Source organism: Marmota monax, unplaced genomic scaffold, assembly GCF_021218885.2.
Source record: "Marmota monax isolate L192 unplaced genomic scaffold, Marmota_monax_Labrador192_F-V1.1 WCK01_AAM20220418_F8-fsc00452, whole genome shotgun sequence".
In the NCBI taxonomy this organism is placed as follows: Eukaryota; Metazoa; Chordata; class Mammalia; order Rodentia; family Sciuridae; genus Marmota; species Marmota monax.
The window spans coordinates 74011-91410 of NW_026694883.1; the positions used below are offsets into that span (position 1 = coordinate 74011).

The 17400-nt window shown below is 36.1% G+C and overlaps 1 protein-coding gene across 1 annotated transcript in view; it reads left to right on the forward strand.

The window, feature by feature from the left end:
• Positions 1-2425: 2425 nt before the first annotated feature.
• LOC124080732 (TBC1 domain family member 5) overlaps positions 2426-17400 on the forward strand; it is a gene marked incomplete at its 3' end in the record, with an annotated part of 424799 nt that continues 409824 nt past the window's right edge. Inside the window, 1 exon segment of the mRNA XM_046426732.2 lies at positions 2426-2646.

Below are 17400 nucleotides of genomic sequence, written 5' to 3' on the forward strand. Positions count from 1 at the left end.
CGGATAGCAAAGGAGATGATCCTTGATTCCAGTCCCACACATAGCCCATTCTTACCACAACCCTCTCGCTTCACACTGGCAATGCCATACTGCAGGATGTACATCTTATTATTATGTTAGTCCAGGCAACTGTGGTAATTCCAGGATCTGAAGATGGCTAAATTGTCTGAGCAAATTCAGTAGCATAAGGGAGAAAAGAGCTGGGAGAAGGGATATGGATGGTGGCCTAGCCTGGGTGAGGCAGGCTGTGTTCACTTAGGTAGAGTTCTAGAGGAAAGCCAGTCTTGTCAAGGGCTGTCCCCTCAGCTTTCACCTTTCCTAGAGAACATTTCATTTTTTTGTGTTTCACTTTGTGCCATGCCCCAAGACAAAGAATACACCTAGATGTTGAAGCTGAGAATCAATGAGCACACAAGTAGCTGTAAAAACAAGTGCAACAATTTTCATTTTTCTAAGAATGCTGATGTTGCTTCAAATTTAATTCTTCTTCCTTAAGTACCTGAACTGTATTATAAGTAGCATAACTTGAGATGAATTTTATAGAATATTTATATTTTATAGCATTACTAATTATCAGCTGTATTGCTTTAGTGTCTTTTTCCAAGATTGCTGGCCACCCTCTGCCTCATGGGGTGCTCTGTATCAACTGGGATCTAATAGACCCTTCAGTTTGTTTCTTGGGGAGTAAGAAGTAGGAAGCCAGAGAGAAGATAGGTGTCTAGAGCTATTGTTGTGGTCAAAGGGTCACTGTAGTTGCAGTCTATGAGGTCTAACTGGGCTTCCCAGTCTGAGAAGCACCAGGATAGAGGTAATGGGGGATGACTGGGCTGGTTCCCCACATCTCATTTTTTGCCTAATAAACTGATAAGGTAACCTGGGTGCTTGAGTGACTGACTTTTCCTTGTGACCTAGAACCGGCTCAATCCTTAGTAGTTCAGGAAAGAGGTGATGAGGATCTGGGGTGAGAAATGTTTTGGAGGCTGGAGAAGAAAGTCCACTAGGTACACTATAGAACATTGGTTGTTTACCTTCATGATCATATGGTTGACAGAACTACAGCTGGCTGTTGCTGCCCAGTACCATGATAATCATATCACTTATCATTAGTCTGGTGAAGACTGAAATTCAAACTAGTTTCTACAGAATGCAAGTAGATTTTGCACCATCAAAAAAATAAATTGGGGCTGTCTGTGCCTGTTTTTTCCTAAGCATACATCCCAACACTTCCTAGGGTTTTGTTGCTAGTCTCTTTTCTTGAACATCATCAGGTCAGTATCCACCAGTCTAATGATAACAATGACTAGTCTAGCCAGAACATCCAATTAGGAAGTTTATACATTTTATTTATTAGCTCTGATTAAATCCAGCCAGAGGCTCTAACTTAACCTGCTTAGTTTTTGTAACGGAAAGAAAGGTGACAGAAAAAGAGGAAATCCCTATGTGAAGTGGAGCCTTTGTGTATGAAGGAAGGTCTCCCACACAGGCATCTTCCTCTCAAGGTAGTTAACTTTTGGAAATCTGAACTTTCTCTGCCTTAGTTTCCTTTCTCGGGAACTAACAGAATCAATTTCCTTTGGAGCTCTTTGTAAAGATAGCCTAATAAAAGACCATAAATCTTTTTTACTAGGTGAAGCATTTACCACTCTAATTAGCATTACCACTCAAAGGCTTTCATATTGGGGAAATAAGCACCAGCGTCCCACGTGCTCCAGCTGAAGGGAATCTTAAATCATGATTAACCAGAGGTCGAGGGCAACAAGGGTTTAGACATTGATTGTTTTCAGCTGACCTGTCATCATTCCTTCAGGGAGATACTACTGGGCTGAAGATTCAGTTCTAGGTTGTGAGGAAAAGATAAAACCTGAGTTTAGCACTGTGGGCTTGTAAAAAATAACTTTTATGACATTTATACTTCTATGGGTTTTATAACAAAGTAGGTTTCCACAGAGTGCTAGTGAGTATGGCAGCTTTGGATAAATTTCAGAATGACAGACGACCTGGGTCAGAGGACTACTCAGCTACAGAAAAACGTCAAATGGGAAGGTCTTTTACATGGGACAAGAAGATGTAAATTCTTCGGCAGGAGCGCCAAGTCTTAGGGGTCCCAGGGGCTGAATTCTCTCCTCTTCAGTCCCAACCTACGAAGGTTCTGGTGGGTGCAAACTTGGGAAGAAGACACAGTTGCGGACTCAGCCTCCAGCAGCTGGAAGGCGGGTGCGGAAGCGCCGCGCGCATGCGCCTAGCAGCCGGCCGAAGGGAGGAGGGCCGGCCCCAGGCTCACTCCCCACCTACTCCGGCCTCTTGGGCCCCTGACACCTGGCCCCGAGAGCCAGCGCGCCCCGTGCCCCCGCAGGCGCCTGCGCACGAGCGTTCCGGGCGCGCGAGCCGCGGGGTTATTAGAGGTGGAGCGCGGGGAGAGCGCGCTACCGGAGACGGCCGGCGTTACGGCGCGAGCGTGGTCACGTGGCCGCTGGTCACCGCCGCCACCCCCTCCCGCCCTGTTCTCTTTCAGGTCGGGCCGGGCCCGGCAGGTTCCGCGAGCTCCCGGCAGACTGAGGGAGAGAGAGAGAGAAAGAGACAGACAGAAAGAGGAGGGGAGGAGGAGGATTCAGGGAATAGGAGCTGGGGAACCCATCCGCGCCACAGGTAAAACAAAATAATGATGATGATGATAATCGTAAAAAAGCCCAAGCCCTCCGCCTTCTCCAGTGCAGCCCCTCACATGCAGTCGCTCCCGCCCCGGCTTCTCAGGACTGGTCCTGCCTCCCCTCGCGCCGCCGCCGTCTCGGGAAGGCCCTAGGCGGCTGCCGCCCGCCCCGCGTCTGTGCGCCTCCCGCAGGCAGCTGGGGGGCGGGCGGGGGCTCGCACGGCTCCGGGGCGGGCGGGGTGCTGCCTCCAGCCAGCCTGCCTTCCCTCCCGCGGGAGGTCGGGGGCCAGTCTGGAAGGCCAGCCTGCTAGAGGGCAGAGCTTGGTGGCTGCAGTAGGGCTTCATTTCCTACTTGGTCATTTTCCTTGTTCATTTCAGCCCTGGGCGGCACGCTTCCTTCGCAGGCCGGAAGCGAAGTGGGCCCGGAGTCCTTCAGCCTTCTAAAATGCAGCTTTTAGAATAGAGAAACCTTGCCTTAACTTTTCCTTGGTTTGTTGTAATACGACCTCAGCTTATTCACCTGTAAGAACGTGCAAGTTTGAGGCCTATCCATTGGGACATGTGGAAAAACTTTGCGGAGGGTGAAAGTTGATTTTTTTTTTTTTTTTTTTTTTACTTTCTGGCAACAGCCTTCCCAACAAGATTCTTTTCTTACACGTGACCTAAGGTTATGGTTAGTACCAGTTACTAAATAGTTGTAGTTCCGGGAATATGAACTGTTCCAAGTTTGCATCTTTTAGATGTTATCTTCCTTGTAGAATGACTTTCTGGACAGAGTTGTATTTATCAACTCTGAATTGGAGTAAATCCCGAAATTTTAACTTACGAGTGCTCTGAAATTTCTATCACTTTGTAGTAGTCTTTGTACATCAAAATGTAGTCCTCCCACCCCTCCAAACTGTACATTATTAGTGTTGGGCTGTTGCACAAAATAAAAGCAGGAGTCATTAAACGTAGCGTTGCTGAAAAATCACTGAACACCTTTGTCAGTGTCAAATTTATAACCAATTCAGATTGGTTATTTGTTTTTGGACTTTTCAGATTCCATGTATTGGTGATTTTTTCATACTAAATTTCTGAATTCACATGTAGTCGAACACTTAATTATCACAACGATCTGCAGCAGTGTCAGAACATTACTCAAACCTGAATGTTCATAGGAATCACTTGGAGCTCTTGTTAAAAATGCAGATTCTAATTTAGTAGATCCTTGATGCAGCTTAATATTCTGCATTTCTAAGGTAATGCTGGGGGAGACAACTATTCTTGAATACTAAGGATGTCTAAGAAATATAGTGATGTGGTATATAAGTAAATAATCCACCCTGGGTGTAGAGGTGGCTTGGAAGAAGGGTCAGATGACAGGGTGAACTAAGAAAACTTGCTTAAGAAAATCCCTTGTGCAGAGTAAGCCAAGTCCGGATCCCAGGGGAGGAATTGAAGGAGTGCTAATGCCTATTCTGTGTGCTCAGGTGTTTGCTTCTTCTCTATAAAAGCTTGATGTGCTGTCTGAAAACTTACTCAGATATGAATAACTAAGTTTGGTCAGTGTATAGGCAAGGAATCATGTGTCTGAGTTATTGCTGATATGAAAATTTCTTTTATTGGTAGAAGTAATTTCCACTTTCTCTCAAATGCAGTAGTGTACTCAGTTGGGGTAGTGTATTTCTGAGCTTTGGAAGCATATAATGTAAACAGTCATTGAGGGTATTGTAACTGGATTCAGATTTTTTTTCTAACTTTAATAATGTAAAATAAAAAGTATAAGGTCACACAGATCCTTATATATTTTATGTATATAAAAATGGTTCCTTTTTTTAATGGTGCTGGGATTGAACCCAGGGCCTTACACTTGCTAAGTACTTTGTAAGAACTTTATGAAAATATAATAGCCACTACTTTTAGTCCCATAATATTTATCATCTTCATTCTAGTCGTTACTTTGCCTTTGTTGCTTCACGTTATTAAATTATATGTGTAACGTACTTTTAAAGCACTTACTAAGTGCCAAGCACTGCTCTAAGCACTTTGCATATTTTAACTCATTTAATACAACAACCTTTAAGGAAATGGAAACAGGGTAAAGTAGCATACCTAGGTTTACATTGCTAATACACAGCTGGGCTCTGTTTGACTTCAGAATCTTGGTTTCTAACAATCTTCTCTATGATGCCTTATTATTTAGTAAAGTAATAATATTGTTTTAAATTATTTTTCTAGTATTGTTGAGAATTATGAGCTTCACTTTCATTTTTTATTTTGTTATAAAATTTTTTTAGTTGTCAAGGGACCTTTATTTATTCAGATGAGGTGCTGAGAATCAAACCCAGTGCCTGATACATGCTAGGCAAGCACTCTACCACTGAGCCCCTTCACTTTCATTTTAAAAGTAAGTTATCATTGTTTTATTTCCTGTTTTATCCCACCAAAAAATGAAAATCATCAGTGCTTACAATCTTTTCTGAATAAGAAACTGAAATTTGTAAAGTTGTATTCTGCTTTTTTTTTTTTTTTGCTGGATCAGTGTCAATTGGTTTTTACCTCATTGCTAAATGTAAAATATGTACTTCCTTTTGACTTTGCAAGTTTTTAATCCTTTATGCTCCTCCACACACGCACACATACATGGTATTTATTCTATATTATTTATCCTAATATTTAGGTTTTAGTGGTTGACTGAGTTTCTTTGTATTAACATTTAGATACAGGGATTGACTTGGTCACTGGCTTTTTGGTCAGTAAGAACAATAAAAAGTAAGCAATGGTTAATACACACACACGGGAGGGGAAAAGGGGCTTAACCACTGAGCCAAATCCATGTTTTATTTTTTTGAGACCCCATCTTGCTAAGTTGCTTAGGCCCTCCCTAAGTTGCTGAGGCTGGCTTTTAACTTGCAGTCCTCCTGCCTCAATCTCCTGAGTCGATGGGATTACAGGTGTGTGCCACCATGCCCAGCTATTATTATATTTTAATACTGAAAAAGTAAGGACAACCTCAGAATGAAAGATTATCTTTTAAGTCGAATAATTTGTACTTCATAAAAATGTTAACATATTATCCTTTCTTCAACTTCCTTGTTTTTACACCTGAGATAAGGCATTTCGTTCAGCTTGGATAGATCACTAGGATAGCAGTGCCTACTGTATGTGTACTGTACTTGAGAAATGTTAAGTTTTTTGATGGGTGTGGGATGGGAAGCAATGGGAGAGTAGGAAGAGAGGAACTGTGGGCTGCTTTTAGTAGCACCATTTTCTCTATTAATGGGGCAATTGTGAGTTTGGGAAGGAAGTTGGTATAAACAAATCTCAGGTGTAAAATGCTTTCTCAAACACATTAAATGTTTAGGAAAATGTTTATCTTTCTACAGATGTCATACAAACATTTAAAAACAATGCCTGTGCAATGGTTTAGTAACATTAAACATTATACAAATTGAATAATAAAGAGGCTGAGAAGTAAGGTGGCAGCTTGGGAGGCCAAGGTAGGAGGAGCACCAAATTCAAAGCCAGTCCGTCAGAAACTTAGCAGGATAAAAAAAAAAAAAAAAAAGGACTGTAATGTAACTCAGTGGTTGAATGCTCCTGAATCCCACAAAGAAAACAAACTAATTGTTGGTCACAGTTGTCCAGATTCTTTCTTTGAAAATTAGAGTAGCTTTGTCCTTGCTGCACTGTCACTTGCTGGCTTTTTCATTTCTTACCCTGATGCTGTGCATGGCCATACCTGGTCTGCTGTACTTCCTGGACTTCACAGCTGAATGGCCACATCATTACTTGTAGACTCAAGGGAGCATTTGTTGCCTGTCTAAATAATGGAAGACTTCTAATTTATATTTTTAGTTATTATGTAAATATTTTCACAATTTCTCTTGTTATGTCTGTATTAATGCCATGCTATCCAGTTACTTAGCCTCACAGTGCCTCAATTTCTCATCTTTAAAATGGTCATAATGATAGTAACTACCTCCCAGGATTGTTTGGAGAATTAAATGAATGAGTGTGTATGTATAATATTGTGTGCATGTATGAAATGCTTAATGCTATCATGTAGGTGCTAAATATTGTGGATCTTTAGTGTCATTGACTATATCTACATAAGGCTATCTGAATGAACTGAATGGAAGTTGTACATTTTTAAAAAATATTTTACTTTTTAGTTGTAGTTGGACATAATAATACCTTTATTTATTTATTTTTTATGTGGTGCAGAGGATCGAATCCAGGGTCTTGTACGTGTTAGGCCAGCGCTCTACCGCTGAGCTACAACCCCAGCCCCGGAAGGTGTACAATTTATCTGAGATAAACCTGTATGGACCAGCCAAGAAAAAAGCTTATACTTTTTGGGTGAAAATACAAAATTGGTATATTTTTATTCTTTTGGGAATTTAAATATAAATATGGTTTGACAGGTCAGATCTTTAAAAAAAAAAAAAAAAAAGTTGTAGAAAAAGATGTCTTTGTCAGGCACAGTGGTACATGCCTGTAACCCTAGTGACTCAGGAGGCTGAGATGGGAGGATTGCAAATTCAAAGCCAGCCTCAGCAATTTAGACCCTGTCTCAAAATAGCTGGGGATATGGCTCAGTGGTTAAGTACTCCTGGGTTCAACCCTCAAATATCCCCCATCTCCTCAGAAAAAATGTCTTTGATATTAAAGAATTGAAGTATTCAAGTATAATGTGAAGCCTAGAACAGGATCACTTTTTTTCCCTATAACTTTTATCTATCTTACCCAGTTCTTCTGCTCCTTGAAATGATTCCTCTTTCTCTTCATCCTCCAGACCTGATCTGTAGGCTGTTATATGAAACCATGGTGGCATATGTATCTCAGATGTAAAAAGTTTTTTGGAATTCAGAAAGTTGGGATGGCTCGTATACTATCTGTCATGAAAATCAATCATCCAATAATTGTACACATGAATCTTCCTAAGAAATTCTGTATATTTACATTAACTAGAATAACAAAGAATACAAAAAGCCTTACATTAGTTCAGACCAGTTTTTGGTTTTCAGAGTTTTTTTCAGTCTTTGGAAATAAGGGATCAGGTCTTTGTGTGTGTGTGTGTGTGTGCGCGTGCTCATATGTGTACACACACATACACACGTTTGTGTTTTAACATTTTATGTATAATTTACCATAGTGCCTCTATCCTCAACTAGCTCTTGGAGCATAGGGCTTGGTAAATAGTAGATGCTCATTAAATGTTCATTAGTTTGGGTGAAAAGCATCTAATGACATCATTCAGCTATTGTTCAATGCTACAGTTTCTATGGTTGACTCCGTGAGAATATTTAGTGGTTGCAGATTTATCATTTTTAACTCATCCAGAAAATTAACTCACTTTTACCCAGAAAAGGTAATTACTGGATTACTTTTATGAAACAAAATCGTCCTAAAAGATTTGAAATAGGCATAATAATTACAAGTTTCCATAAATTTTTAAGAATCCTTGCTTTTAACTACATTGCTGGTATGGAAGCTTACTTTGGAAGAATGATTTAATTTGAATTTGGTTGAATTTAATTTCTATATGATAACTTATAGTGGGCTAGCCGTTGTACTTTATGTTATCATGGGTGCACGTATTAGGTCAAATAATCAGAGTGTGATAGTTAAAACTTTTTTTCTTATTATAAAAAGTAATATGGAAATTTTATGAATAAATTATAAAAAACTAGTCGTGTACTGTATAATGATTCTGTTTGACATGCCACACCACATGTACATCACAGTCCCATAACATAATGGACTGAAAAAATTGTATTGCTTAATGAATGGGGGCCATTGTAACATTATAGAGCAACATATAACGTGTTTATGATGATGCTACAGGCTTATCGAACTGCCAGTCTTATAGAAATATAACATATAATTATGTGCAGTATAAAGTACTTGATGATAGCTGTTTGAGGTTTATGTATTATTATTGTAGAGTGTATGTGTATTTACCAAAAATAAAAACAGAATTGGGGCATTATAAAGCTATATGCTTTGTTACTCCAGCAGCAGCTTCATACATCAATTTAACCCCTCTTTTTAGTATCAAGAAGCACATGGAGTGATTGACCTACCTGTATATCTAGGCTTGTGTAAGTAAGTACATTCTGATAGTCTCACAATAATTGTCCAATAACATATTTCTCAGAGTATTACTCTGCCTGAGCATGACTAGTAGATTGAGAGTGCTCCAGGAACAAGCATTCCTAGAGGCAGAAAGTGGAAACTCCCTTATGGATAGGCTTGGAACTGACTGATCATTATTTCTGCTGTATTCTATTGGTTAAGAAGACAGACTTGGCCCCGATTCAAGGAGAGAATTAAGCTCATCTCTTGATGGAGAAAATGATAAAGAACTTACATATACACACACACGTATGTATGTGTGTGTATATATATATATTTTTTAAACTTTATTTTATTTATTTTTATGTGGTACTGAGAATTGAACCCAGGGCCTTGCACATGCAAGGCGAGCGCTCTACTGTTGAGCCATAATCCTAGCCCCTGCAGCTATATGTAATCTACACAGACCTAAAAAACAAACTACAAAAAGTTCTTGGATAAATTAATTCCTGTCTATAATTTTATCTGCCCAAGAGTCATAACAATATATTAATAAAAAATCAAAGCAGGGCTGAGATTGTGGCTCAGTGGTTGAGTGCTTGCCTAGCATGTGTGAGGCACTGGATTTGATCCCCAGCACCATATAAAAATAAAATATAGATATTAAAAAATGATACTATGTTAAAAAAACCCAAAGCAATATAAGCAAAATTTTAAAAAAGAACTCTCATCCTAGAACTGTGTGTTCTATTTTTTTTTGCTATTATTCATATGGTTTTTAATTTTTAAATCTTAATTGTGCTTTTTTTTTTGTTTTAAGAATTTAACCTTTATTTGTTTTTATGTGGTGCTGAGTATCAAACCCAGGGTCTCATATGTGCTAGGCAAGTGCTCTACCACTGAGCTACAACCCCAACCCTGTGCTTCTAATTTGTAATCAGTGTTCTTTTAATTTTGTCTTTCATAAATTCTCATGCATTGATATTGCTACTTCAAATATATTTCTAGAATTGGGATTATTATATCACAGGTTATGGATAATTTAGATCTTGATACTTACAGTCAAACTGCCTTATAGAAAGGTAATTTATACTATAGCTTTTAGTACAGGAGAGGACTCATTTGCCCATAACCTTGCTACCAGTTGGTATTTTAAATCATTATTTTTGGTCAGTGTGGCAGCAAAGACTGATAAAATTCTTTTATTCTTATTTCTTTAATACCTAAACTTAAGTTTTGGGGATGTTCACTTTTTTTCCCTACTGATTTTCAAGAGTTCTTCATATATTGGAAATTTTAAAAAAGTCTTTGCTTATTATTTATTATAGCTTTATTTTAAAATTTCTCTTATACTTTTTAAAATCCTTATGAATAGCTATTACACTTTATTATGATTTTTGGTGTTGGGATAATGTTGGAAAGATTTCTCTATCTCAAGATTATAAAACTTAACACTTGATCGATAGCACTGCAATTGGGAAAATTTTTAGTTTCATGTTTTTACATGTAAATCTTTGACCCATCTGGAAATATTTGTGTGAGTGTGTGTGTGTGTGTGTGTGTGTGTGTATACACAGGATGTAGAGATCCAAATTTATTCATTTCAAATTGTGAAAAAAGCATTGTTTAATGAACAGTTTGTATTTTTACCACAGATTTGAAACACTAATTTTATTCTAAATGCTCAAATCTTCTTGGGTCTATTTTTGGAATTTTGGTGTTATTCCATTGAGCTGTCTCTTTACCAGCAGTAACAATTTCCTTTAGCTTTAAATGCATTATCATATCTGGGTAGAGCCAGACTTTACTCATTCTAATTTTTTTTTTTTTTGGGCTGGTCTTATTTATTCTCCTGATTTCTGGTGGTCTTTCTGGTTCTCTTTGGTTTTCCAAGTAGAAAATAGCTGTAAACATTGGTGGCTGATTACCCCTTCCTTTCTAGTATTTATACCTTTTATTTTGTTTGCTTATATAATTTTTTTGGCTTACCACTTTCAGAATAGTTTTAATTAATAGTGATGGCAGCCAGGCCTCTTGTTTTGTGCCTGATTTTAATGGTAGGAAATGTTGTTTACTGTTATAAAATGCCTCTTTTGCCTTCTCTTGATAGAACATTTTTTTTTTGTCTTGCTATCATGGCAAATTAATAGTTTTCTAGTTTCAAATTCTTATGTTCTGTGGTAAACCATGTTTGTAATATATTTTCTAATAAGGATTTTTACTTGTTATTACTTTCTTGTGGATGATTGTAGCCATATTTGTAAGTATAACAGGCATGCATTTTTACCTATGTGTTCTGTCAGGTTTAGAGTTAGTTTCCCTGTTCTTTGATGAAACTAGTATAATACTTTCTTTTTGCTGTGCTCTTAAACAATTTAAAGAATATGGAATTGAAATTATTAGCCTATTTGACTATGTTTGGTACTTTTTGCGGAATAGCAGTTTCTTAGCTTTTTCTTTAGTTATTGTAATTTTCATTCCTTGGATCAATTTCAGTAATTCAGATTTTCTAGCAAAATAATTCATGTCATCTAGATTTGTTTAGTACAGTTTAATAAATATTGGTTATTTCTTTGTGTGTGATTCTTGGTATTTTGATTATTCCTTACAATTTTGTTTCTTGGCAGAAATAAAACTGAACTCAGTTCTTCTTTGTCATCTTTTGCCACTCTGCCTAAGCTTCCAGTGGTTGCAAATATGTGATTTTTGTATAGTTTACATATTGCTAGGGAATTAGTAGACCAGTAAATTCCATAGCAATTATACATGGCTCTATTAATTTCACAACAGAATCTTATCCAGTTTTCTAAATAATTTTGTAATAGGATCTGTTAGGATTGGCAAGATTCTATCTTTGATAGTGAATCAAACTGGATAAAGATAGACTGTCCCTTGCAGTTTCATTTGTACAGATTTCTACAAAACGAAATTTAGGGTTGACCTATAGAACTGTGAAGCTTTTTTTTTTTTTTTTTTCCCCGTACCAGGGATTGAACCTAGGGATGCTTTACCATTGAGCTACATCCCCAAGTCTTCTTATTTTTTATTCTGAGAGTTTCACTCTTTGCTTAGGGCCCTCCTTAGTTGCTGAGGTTGCCTTTGAACTTGCCATTCTCTTCCCCCAGCAGGATCAGTCTCTGGGATTACAGGTGTGCACCACCAAACCTAGTCTGTGAAGCCTTTTGAAATTGCAGACAGAGTATGTGGTCAGCCAGGATATGTGGACAGAAAAATTTTCTGAAAATAATTAGAAATGCTGGATAAAATGTTTTTCTTAAGAAATAACATGACAGAAATGGCCAAACAAAATCTGTGAAAGCAGGAATTCAGAACAGTAAGCAGCATATTAAAACATTTTTCCCTCAAGGGCAATTTTACTTTGGATCGAAGGTCTCACATGGCTTAGGAGATACAACTTAAAGCCCATTTTGGCCCAAAGAGAGAAGTCTAATAGGAAATTCCTATAACACTGGAACTCTCAAGAATTTATGCTCTTGCCCACAGGAGACTGCACCAACAGTTGCTTAGAACCTGAAAAAATATTATTCATTCCTAAGTACTTATAACCACAGGCCTTCCTTTCCTGGATTTGCACAAATTGTCAAAGCTTGAATTTAAAGTGGTAGTAGGTGCCTGGCAGAAGGAAATCAAAATCCTGAGGTAAAAAGTTTTTATCATGGGCCACAGGAAATTCCTACAAATAACTTTCTAAAGACTTAGCTCATGATAAAATATATCCAGTTGCACAAGGAAAAAAAGGAACCATGATTAAGAAGCAGCAGAAATACTATTAGAAATATATCCTCAAAACTTCAGATATTGTCATTATCAGATTATAAAACAACTACGTTTAAAAAGATGAAAAATATCTTTAAGGAAAAAGCAACCTAATAGATTTGAAAAGACCTGAATACTTCTAGAAATGAAAAATAAAACTTAATAATCGAAATGAAAAAAACTTGGTGTGGTTAAAAGCTTTAAAAAACAAGTAAGACTTAATAAACTAAATACAGGAGAGAAGACAATATCACAGACAAGGTAATGGGCCAAAGTAAGAGGTTAAGATATGTAAACTCGTGCTGGAGTTGCCTAGCGTATGTGAGGTACTGGGTTCAATTCGCAGCAACACATTAAAAAAAATAATAAAGGCATGTGTCCATCTACAACTAAAAAATATTGCAAATGTCTATTTTTTAAAAAAATATGTGTCCTCTTTCATAGAAAACATAGTTTGAGAATTTAACAATACTTCATCAGTTTTTCAAGAGCAGAAGGGCAAAATAGTAGGAAAGGTGGAGGCAGTGTTTAAGAGATAATTGAGAATTTTTCAGAGCTGATGAAAATAGAAGAATGTAAATTTGAGAAACTTAAAGACTTGTGAGCAGAATAGCTTAAAGTAAATACAGACACTTAGTAAAATGGAGAACACCAGAAGCAAAGACGGTGTTAAAAAGTTGTGGGAGAGCAACAGATTATGTTCAGAGTAGCTGAGCAGTTACACTGACAGCTGACAGCTGACTGCTGAAGATTAGAAATGAAAGCCAGAAAACAGTGGAGTTATATTGCTGTGAAAAATTTGCCAACCTAGAATTCTATACACAAAAATGCTTATCAGGATTGATTGAAATAAGAATGGTTACAGACAGAAGTGTAAGATAATATTCTCTGTAAAGAAAACACTTATATTAGTCATTATAAATCATTTATTATAAATAAATGAGAGAGTATAACTAAGCAGTTTTGAGTGTCACATAATTTTGTTCTTAGAAAATTGTTTTTTTTTGTTGTTTGTTTTGCATGAATCCAGGGCTGTGTGCAGCTAAGTAAATGCTCTACCACTGAGCCTCATCCTTAGTTGTGAATTTACTCTTGGTGAACAGATTGTTTGACAGTGCTTTTTGCAAATATTACTCTTAACTTTTGGATTTTTGGCCAGCTTACAGATAGTTTTATAATTTTTTCTTTTTGGTACCAGAGATTGAATCCAAGGGCACTTAATCACTGAGCTACATCCCCAGCCCGTTCTTATTTTTTGAGACAGGGTCTCACGTAGTTGCTTAGGGCCTTGCTAAGTTGCTGAGGCTGGCTTTGAATTCTTGATCCTCTTGCCCTTACCTCTTGAGCTGCTAGGATTATAGGCATGTGCCACCACACCTGGCCTGTTCACAAATCTTTTGTGGTGATTAATGAATATCATTAAATCTTGCTATGTCAATGATGTAATTATTTATATTCATCTTTGAAATATTAAAAGTCAAACCAAGAACAACTTTTTAAAAATCATGCCCTAGTATTTGCATTCCTAGAAATGAGTTTATTCCTCCAAGTACTGAACACTATGGGGGAAATAATAGTTGGTAATATGTTGTTAACCTATGAACAAGGTTTGTAGAAGGGAGAGCATAAAATAGTGGGAAGAGCAAACACATGTTAAAGTTAGGTGGGCCTGGACTGGTCTTGAGCAAATGTCTATCTCCTTTCTCATACTTAGTTTTCTCATTAGTAAAATGGTAAATCTACCTTGCAGGTATATCATGGGGAGGAGGGGACATAGTTAAGTTTATAAAAGCACTGCATATAGTCTTTGACTCTTAGGTTCCTAGTATATGGCAGCTTAAAAATTTTTCCTGAGTAAAATAGAATTTAATCTGGCAAGAATTTGAAATTGTTTATTATACAACTTACATAAAATATTGTTAATATATAATTATATAAATATAAACTATATAGCATATAAATATAATAAATATTTATATGATATATAATTATAAAATATATAATTTATATAAAATATATTTTATATAATTGATATTTTTTAACTATTGAAGAATTAAGAATACTGAATAATGATACATTTTTATTTGAAGGCAAGCTAATGTCAGAATGTGGCTTTACCTGTTGATTTGGAGATTAGTTTTGGGTGAAGTAGGCTGCCCACAGTTTGGGCAGCTTCCCATTCTTCATGGTGTATAAGAGAGGCAGTTGCTAAGAAGGTAAGAAGCAATCAGTGACTTAACCTTTTTATGTATGTGTGTGTGTGTGTGTGTGTGTGTGTGTATGTTAAAAGCATTGCCAAGTGCAATGTGTACACATTTTTGAGGTTTAAGTCATGACAGTTAATTTGTTGTCAAGTTGAATTTTTTAGGAATTTCATCCAAAAGTGTTTATTACATATGTACTTAAAGGTTTATACTTTAGTTTTCAGAAGTTAAGTTCTTTAACCTCCAATAATTTAGAGAAATAGTCATCAAATCACTTCAATGAATTGGGCACTATGTGAATTGATAATACCAATTTCTGTAAAATGTTTCATAGACCCTTTTCTTGTTTATAGTGAAGTTATAAAATTAGAAGGTTTATGATGTGGAATTATTTGTATATTTTGCAAATTATTTTCTAGTTTTTCTTCACTCAGTACCTATACATTTTCCCATAGTGAGTGATAACTTGTGGAAGCTACTAGCTGGTTACATTTTAAAACTGCACTCTAAAAACATAGTAAAATTATAAAAATAATGAAGACAATTCAGAGGTTATTTTTGGAAGATGTCATGTTTGGAATGTTGGTTCACAGAAATGTTATTGTAGCTTTTGAGTTTTTCAGGTTACAGAGACATTAAAATAAGGGGGGGCCTTTCTTTCAGGAAGTTCTTCTATCTTCAGTCGAATATTTTGGAAGTGATTTGGATAAAAATAGTGACAGCTTTATCTAAGCACACATACACAAATGCTTCCTATTAAACATCTTAAATGTTTCTAATTCTCTTTATATACTTATGAAGCAGAACTTGAGCAGCAGCAAATTTTCGTACTATTATATCATGTGATATTAGTATTCATACAGTGCTGCTTTTGATCTTGGAGGTAATCCCTTGTAATCACAAAATTTAAAGAACATTAAGATTATACTTTCTAAATTGATATATTTTGCATTAGTAAAAATATCCAGGATTAGAAAAGACACTTAAAAGTATTGTAGGTTTTTTCTTGTTTACATTTGGCTTTGTATTTCATATTTTGAGCTTTGGTTGTTTATATACCACAGGCTGGTAATTTCTTTTTAACTCATGTGCTATGTGTAACATTAGAGGTTTAATTTGAATGAACCTCTGTTTTATCTTTTATGTCCTTTAATCTTTTATATTTTGAAATGGTATTTTTCATCTTGTATGGAATCTCTAGGTATCAAAGTGAGTCTTCATAGGAGTAGAAATTACTGTTGTCAAGTAAATATTATTCATCTATCTCTTGCATGCTCTAGTTTGACTTTTTTGGGAAAAGAAACAATTTTTAGGTGAAATTGTATCTCCACAGTCTGTAAATTATTATAAAAACTTATAGGTTAAACAAAAGAAATCTAGATTTCTTTCCAGTTCAGGTAGTAATCCATTTTAAAATGTAACACTAAATAGACTTTTCTAATTAGTCATGATTATGTAGTTAAAATAATGATGCTAGTGGTTTTACTAGGTTACTTTTATGATGCTTTGCTGAGAAAATATTCCACTTTTGACATAAGAAATAAGATGCTAGTTTTTCAGTGGGAAAAGCAAAGTATTCTCTCAGTGGCTTAGTGATATAAATGACAGGGTAGAAGTCAGTAGAAAGCTTTTATATGAAACTATTGTCTTGAGTAATAATTATCCTTCATAAATCACTTAATGTGAGAAATTTAGGAATTATTGCCGAATTGAGATAATCAGTGAAATTTTAAAACAAATTTATTTTTAAAATTTTAGTATTTGAATATATCAATAAATTATTGTCAGTATTATAATGACTTTGTGGTTATGTGAGAAAATCTAAACTGTTCATTTGTTCTAAATATATGGAGTGAAATGAAAAGGACAGATGAATAATTATAGCAGAATTTGACAGTCCTGTCTATTGGGGTTCATTTTTCTATTTTCACTTATTTTGTGTATGTTTACAAAGTAGTATAAAATCAATGAGAAGTTATCAGGGATAGAGGAGGAGCATTGGAAGATTTATTAATTAGTACAATTTCTGTTTAAGATGATATAAATTCTGAATAGAGATAATGGTAATGATGGTACATTGTAAATATACTTAATGCCACTGAATTATACAAAAAATGATTAAATGGTACATTTTATGCATGTTTAAAACAATAAAAAAGCAATAAAAATAATTCACTAATTCCCCAAAACTATAATTTCAGGGAATACCTTTGATGACATGGTAATGGGTAGGAGGAGAAAAAAAAGGAGGAGGAAGAACAGGCTAGATGTTACAAGCTTGTGGCTCCTATCGGGAACCATTGAGATTTTTAGGGGCTTGGGAGAGTTGATAAACTAGCTATTCACATGTTTGGAGAGCACCTTTCCCCCCACCCGCCTCTCCTTATTAACTTTTTCCTCCTCCAATTTTATGTCATGTTAATGCTCATGTCATGTTAATACTCCTTTTGAGTGGTTAGGTTCTAGAGCATAATTGTAGGGCAGTGATTTGTGAATAGTTTAGTGGGTTGCTATTAGCATTTTAAAAAAGTTAGAAAATGTAAAGTGCTTTGTGCCTAGTAATTGAGGTATTTATAGAAAACTTGTTTTGTATTACAACCCCATACACATGTATATTTAGAGTTGGGCATTGATTTGAGTAATAGTGTGGAGGATACTGGTGGCCATATAATGTCCAGAAAGCATATATCAAAATTGCTCAAGGAGATT